General features: G+C 41.1%; 1 long non-coding RNA gene across 1 annotated transcript; it reads left to right on the plus strand.

Annotated features, from left to right (window-relative positions):
- The first annotated feature begins 3,234 nt into the window (after nt 1-3,234).
- LOC143528865 (uncharacterized) lies at nt 3,235-4,017 on the plus strand. The gene is made up of 2 exons (XR_013134543.1): nt 3,235-3,482; nt 3,571-4,017. It is a non-coding gene; the product is annotated as an uncharacterized LOC143528865 (long non-coding RNA).
- Nucleotides 4,018-7,403: the final 3,386 nt, after the last annotated feature.

A 7,403-nucleotide genomic window follows, 5' to 3' on the forward strand; every position in this document is an offset into this window, starting at 1 on the left:
ATGGGAATGCTGTTCGGATGGGAGGGGGGGGATAAAAGGAAGACTGTCTCTCTGCCAGACACAGAGTGGCCCCCTCACTGGAAGAGATTAGTGAATGGACATGGTATCAGTGACTATCTCCATGTCTGGTGCTGACTGAGTGCCCCCCCCCTCTCAGCAGGGGCCAGCTGACCTCATGGGGTGGCGGTGAGGAGCGGGGAGGGGCAGAAGATCTGAGCCCATCGTAGAGATGACCTCTCGTCCTCAGAACATGCCACTGGGGCGTCTCACAGTCAGCACCACTCAGCACTGTCGCCGGGAGGCAACCAGAGAGGGATTGAAGGGGTTAAGCCTGGTTCACACTACACGATTTTAGGCTGGTTTTTCAGTCGCCGACTGATCGCCGACAAAAACTTGTGGTCGGAGGCGAATCGGCGATCACTCGTCGCTCGCTCAGTCGTGTAATGTGAACTGCTGAAAGACGCTCGCCGAGCCGTCGCCGACTGGTCGCAGACGACTGGCAGATATCTAGCATGTTTAATATCTAGCCCAGTCGGCGACTGCGAGTCGGCAGCAGCGTCTAGCTACAGCCAATGGGAACGCGGAGAGAGAACCGCGGCACCGCTGAAGATATCTCTGAAGAATGTAAAACTTTCAAGAATGCTTTCAAAACAGTAACCCAGTAAACACACAATCCTCACCTTTCTTACAACTTTACTACAACACTGTGTTTAAGTTATTGTGACAGCACTGGAGAAATAGTGCGATTGATTATATGTTCACTGCAACGGAGAGATGAAATAATTCTGGCAACTTGGGACTATGGAGTGTATAAACGGTAAAAAAAATAACAATAACGAAAATGTGGAGTACATGTACATTCTTTTTTTCTTCTACGTGGTGTTGCTGGTTCTGGGAGAGTTTCGTTTTCGTGTTCTCGTGTTTTTGGACGGCAGCCAAATGAGTGAGGAGGGTCTGTGCGCAGATCTCATTGCTGAGACCTACCTCTCCTGTGGTACCTACATGAGGCACCAGAGAGGAGGTGGTACTGTTTCCATTATCGCCATCTAGTGGTGTGGGGAGGTATTGAGATTGAAAGTCAGTGTTATTTATGCACGAGTATTCCGGTGCTTGTGTTGTTGTTGTTTTAAACCAGCTATCAACATCTCATCGAACAGAGCTGCATTTTAATTGACGGTACGTTACAAACTGTACGAAATTTGTAGACTTAAATTCGAATCGTTATCAGCTAACGTTATCTTGGTAAATTCAAATTTAGGTATAATCCAAAGCAACGACGCTAGACGCTGTTTAGCAAGTTTCAGCTAGGGAGCTATTATATATTTTATAACATATTTATATTTGTACAGTAAACACTTTAGGATAGGTCTGGCGTAAGGTAAAGTATAAGGTAACCAGCTGGCTGTCTTTGATATAGCTTGGGTAAGTAGTATATTTTTACTCCAGCAAATTATACTTTTGCCAGTTTAGCATTAAAGTTAGCTGTTTTAAGACATAGCTATCCAGCGTACTGTACAAACATAAGTTCTCTCTCTCTCTCTCTCTTTCTCTCTCTCCCTGTGTATATATATATAAATTTACCTGTTCACATTTTCAGAAAACATTCAGAAGCAAAACCTTGGAACTGTGCATTTTTCTAAGGCAGAACCTACAAGTAAAATAAGTTATTGCATGATATACTTCACATGTTGTTAAATATTAAATGCTGTCATAATTTTGTCAACAAAAATGCCATGTCACCTACAGAACCATACTGCAGTGTCCAGAACTATAAATTCACTGGAGGGACTTCGGGGTGTTACATTTCAATCCACAGATGTCATTCTTCATGCATATTGCCATTTTGAAGCTCTCACAAGTCATGATTACTCATATTCATGTGTTAATTGTGGCTACTACCCAGCAGTTGTGATCATGGATCTACACAAAAAGGGAGTCTTCAGCATGGCGGGTAAGCTCTTCCTTTCTTAACATCTCAGGCCATATCTCATCCATTTGTAATGCTAAACCATATATGTACCTCATCCCTGAGTCCTACTGTTAACTCACCTCCTCCCTGAGTCCTACTGTTAACTCACCTCCTCCCTGAGTCCTACTGTTAACTCACCTCCTCCCTGAGTCCTACTGTTAACTCACCTCCTCCCTGAGTCCTACTGTTAACTCACCTCCTCCCTGAGTCCTACTGTTAACTCACCTCCTCCCTGAGTCCTACTGTTAACTCACCTCCTCCCTGAGTCCTACTGTTAACTCACCTCATCCCTGAGTCCTACTGTTAACTCACCTCCTCCCTGAGTCCTACTGTTAACTCACCTCATCCCTGAGTCCTACTGTTAACTCACCTCATCCCTGAGTCCTACTGTTAACTCACCTCATCCCTGAGTCCTACTGTTAACTCGCCTCCTCCCTGAGTCCTACTGTTAACTCGCCTCCTCCCTGAGTCCTACTGTTAACTCGCCTCCTCCCTGAGTCCTACTGTTAACTCGCCTCATCCCTGAGTCCTACTGTTAACTCGCCTCATCCCTGAGTCCTACTGTTAACTCGCCTCATCCCTGAGTCCTACTGTTAACTCACCTCCTCCCTGAGTCCTACTGTTAACTCACCTCATCCCTGAGTCCTACTGTTAACTCACCTCATCCCTGAGTCCTACTGTTAACTCACCTTCTCCCTGAGTCCTACTGTTAACTCACCTCATCCCTGAGTCCTACTGTTAACTCACCTCATCCCTGAGTCCTACTGTTAACTCACCTCATCCCTGAGTCCTACTGTTAACTCACCTCATCCCTGAGTCCTACTGTTAACTCACCTCATCCCTGAGTGAGTATGATTTGGCTTTGCTTAATCTCTGTACCAGGAAACCAAGCCTAAATGTGTCTTTTGTCTGATAGTGAGTGACCTAAAGGAACCTCCCAAAAACTTCAATGGAGACGTAAACATTGAAGAGTTTTGGAATTCTGTCAGTGTTGAAATGATTGCTCGCGGCTTTGTGCCTAGTAAGTTTATTATTTTTTATTTTGACATTTGGTTAAAAAACCTATTCAGAGTGCTTTTGGTAGTCAGTATTAATTTTGTTTATTTTTTTTCTTTTTCTTTTTTTCTTCAGGTCGTGAATGAAGGGCTGGACTTTTTTTTTTTTTTCCTGCTCTAAAGCACCTGGCAGTTAACAGCTGAGTTGAGTCAGGTATGCTGGAGTAGGACAAGCATAAAACAACCCAAGCACTCCAGGACTGGAATTCCCCACCCTCGCTTTAAAACATTAGTTGAATTAAATTATGCTCAGGTGACAAGTCATGATTGTACGTCAAACACAGTCATCACTTCACAAGCTTAATCTGTTTAATCAAACACATAATAATGTATAATTAACACTAGCTTTTTATTTCTCATAGACTGAGGCCATCATAGAGAGGACATTTGCTGTCCTAAAAATCGACAGAGCAAGTTTGAGGAATACATCCTTTGTTTTGGAAGTAATGACTCCTGAGGTAAGATCAATTGTAATTTGAAATTTATTTTTGATTTGCTCTTAACATTGCATTGTCCAATCTGATCTGTGATTCATCTCATTTTAAGACCACCATCCTTCTGCTGAGGAAGCTGGAGGGGTTCAACAGATATGAAGCTGAAAGTGTTTTTTCCCAACATGTAACATTTGAATAATTCCAAGAACTGATTAAAACAGTTAAAACTGAATGCTTGCTTGTATTGCCTATTTTGTTTACATTATTTTCATTGTTTTGAGTATTTTTTTGAATTGTGTAGGTTTTTATGAATATTTAAATTTCATACTTGCTTTTATTACATTGTTTTCCCTCTGTTTAGATTTTTTTTACATAATTTATTATTTTATTAATTTTTATTTCTCGGTATTTTGTTTTATTACATTGTTTTCAATTTTTGATTTGGTGTTCCTTCTAGATTTTATAACCAACTACACAAGAATGCTTGCTTTTATTATTTGTAATTGTCCTCTGTTCCGATTATTCATTGTTTTTAAATAAAATTAAATTCTTGCTTGAATTATTTTTCCCTTTGTTTATTGTGCATACTTTATTGTGTTGTTATTACAGCATATAGCCTAGCATGTTATGAGAAAATATAAACCCACGTTGCTAGCAGTAAAACAACTAAGTTAGCCGGTTTTCATCGTGAATTAATGTTTTATATTACCCTAACCATATATATTCAAATTCATATATATATATATATATATATATATATATATATATATATATATATTGTGTATGTGTGTGTGACTTGCGTTTGGGATATGCCATAACATACTACAGAATCGTAACTATCAGAAAACACAAAAAAAATACACAAAGAGTTTAATTAATGTACTGTATTTAATGTAATGAACTATTCTTGCTTGTTATAGCCGTGGTTTGGTACACTGAGCGGTCGGCCATGTTGACTTTTATTTTGAAGCATGTGACAAAGGTGACGTCATTTCCCGGACTCGGGGATGAGATAGGTGTCGGAGGAGAGGTGGACTGACAAATGAGATCTGCAGCCTGACGCTATTGAAATGAGTCGGCGATTCCCCAGTCGTGTAATTCGTGAGCCCGCGTCGCCGATCAGTCATGTAGTGTGAAAGCCACAACAACTGAAAGACTCGCGATTACAGCACGACCAGTCGTGTAGTGCGAACGGCACAAAAACCTGACGACTGAAAAGTCGTGTAGTGTGAACCAGGCTTTAGAGGATAGGACGGACCCAGGGAAGCTGTTCTAGGATTGAAAAATCTCTGGCCACCCAGACATTCCTGTTGTGTAAACATGTTTCCAAGCTCGTCTCAGCCATGGAGTTCCTATACAGTACCTCTACCATCCGTGGGCCTGGTATAACTTGAAGGGATGGTGCATCCAGATTGATTAAGTCTGCTAATAATGAGCTAGCTGGCTCCCGCTAGCTAATTGTAATTGTAGCCATGTTAGTATTTATAAAGTTTTCCTTTTCAAAGTATTACTTTTAAAACAAAGTAAAAGAAACCTGTATGTTTCCTACATAAATTCAAGTACTTCCTTTGATAAGAACCTAATATGTGCTTAAAATGTACTCTGGTCATTGATTGCTAGCTGATTACAGGACACCTGACCAATGTCCCTGAATCCGTGTTGATTACATGTGGCAAAAAATTTAATCAGAACTGCCTAGAAAGCAGGCTAGGCAGACAATAACTGACGTTATGTCATCTGGTGAAGGGGGGGGGGGGGGTGGGGGGAGACGCAATACTTTTATGAAAAATACATACTGTTCAAATTTAATGTCTCCGTATTTAGACTCACACACTTGCTCAGACACCGCTGTTAGCCATTTGATATACTGTTTGCAGGACTGCAACTTCACACGATACAGACATATTTCATCTAAGCAGCTTCATTTGTAGTACTAAAATATTAATAGGAGTAAAATGCATGCTGAACTATGAATGCATGTTAGTTCTTAATCAGCCCTCCCTTATCTGTGGCATGACACTGTGGCACCACAGTTTGAATTTTCTGCTTCATCAAATTAGATATCACAACCTTAAATGAAACATTCTGACAGTGGAAGGTGTCTGAATATAATATTTAGCTTGATTGAGTTTGAATTATGAATCAAACATAGATTTACAAAATTCAAATTCACACCACGCCAAGGCATTTCTGTGTGTGGAACAAGTCGATCAGTGGAAGGTTCGGTAGCATGAAGCTAATCCTTCATACAGCACTGTGGAGCTGCTGCTTTGGTCCTGCAGCTGAGTTCCTGTTACTGAGGATACTGATTTGCAACCTACTGATAACCGCTGTGCTTCAGCGGTAGTCTGCAAGGTTTCGTGGAGCCGCCGGTTCTGCACCGTAGCAAAACCCACATCAGATCCCACCAAATGAAGCATACCGCTTCCACCGAGCCACTCTGACTCGCCAGTCTGCCACAAGCGATATATGACAGAACCATCTTTGGAGACAAAGAGGAACCTCTCCAAGAACCTCTTCCTCAGTTACAAGATGGAGAGCCTAACAGTGTGATTCTGCTGTCGGATGATTCATGGGGCAGGTTGGCTTTGTGGTAAAAAGGCAGGCCACATTAGAATATAAAGTCCAACTGTACTTCATGAAGGTCATTTAAATTACTTTATTCTTATCTGCAAGTTGCAATTAAATCACTTTTTTAAAAATCTGCTACTTCCAACTACAACTGCTAAAACAAAAATAATAATAATACGTTCAGATCCATGATCGTCCATCAGCCTTTAAAGCTGTGTGTGGGCTGAATGTCCCTGTACTGGTCTGCCATGGTTGAAAACCTGAACAAGTGTTAGAGGTGTGTTCATTAATCAAACATCTGGCATGGCATAATTTAATAGACAGTCAACACAAATACGAATATGAAGGATCTTCTCTTTTCATCACTCAAATTCCATGCAAGCATGACGCTATATTAAGGGTGTTCCCCATCTCATTATGTACTCTCTCACCGTCTCTATGAATCGAATTTACTATTAATGAGAACACAGATTTGAAGGCTAATGATCGCTGCTGTTCATCAAAACCTGTTTCAGGTGATCCTGCATTATGTTGAATCAAAACAGTACGTGCAAACACATATTTCAACAAGCCTGTTCTTTCTTTATTCAAAGATGAAATCAAAGTACAGAACAGAAGATATCCCCAGTCTGAATGCATAGCAAAACTTCTGGCACACATTCTTTACAATAATTAACAACAATTCAGTCAACCTTCTTCGCCTGCCTTGGGCAAAATGCTAAAAGATTCGTTTTTTATTGCTTTATATATTACTTTGAATTTGGCAAAGTGTAACACTAGACAAGAGTTGAGGACATTGTCTCCTAAAACAGATGTCCTACCTCTCCTGCAGATTAAGAACATCCAGCCTGTGAGATTTTTGTTGCCTGTCACCACAGAAAGTAGAAGTTACAAGCAGAACAATCTGAGTCTTAACCTTTAACCTTTGCACACAGGGGGCACATTGGATTTATTTTTAAAAGGTTTGAGTTATAGGACTAACTCTTAGTCTAAGTAAAATCCACCTGTAAATAACCAAAAACTGCATCTCAGATATTAGCTGCTCACAAGCAAGAAAATGCTGTCTTATGTAGTCCTCAGTCAGGAGGGCCCCATGCAATGCTTTGATAGTTTTACATGTCAGAGGCCTTCACCAGCAGTATAATTACAGATGGTGTCTTGGTGAACAACACATTGCGAAAGCAGTGGGGGAGGGGCCACAACAAAGATTACAGTCGGCCATCTTAAAACAGGGCAGTGATTGAAAAGAGCAAGAGGGATCAATAAGGGCTTTCGTGGGATAAGCGACCGAGTGGAAGTCTCCTCAATACGTAGCCTACGGTGAGCCGGTCATTCGGTGAACCCGCCTGATGGACAGCAGATGACCACGTCTTG

Source organism: Brachyhypopomus gauderio, chromosome 12 (assembly GCF_052324685.1).
Source record: "Brachyhypopomus gauderio isolate BG-103 chromosome 12, BGAUD_0.2, whole genome shotgun sequence".
In the NCBI taxonomy this organism is placed as follows: Eukaryota; Metazoa; Chordata; class Actinopteri; order Gymnotiformes; family Hypopomidae; genus Brachyhypopomus; species Brachyhypopomus gauderio.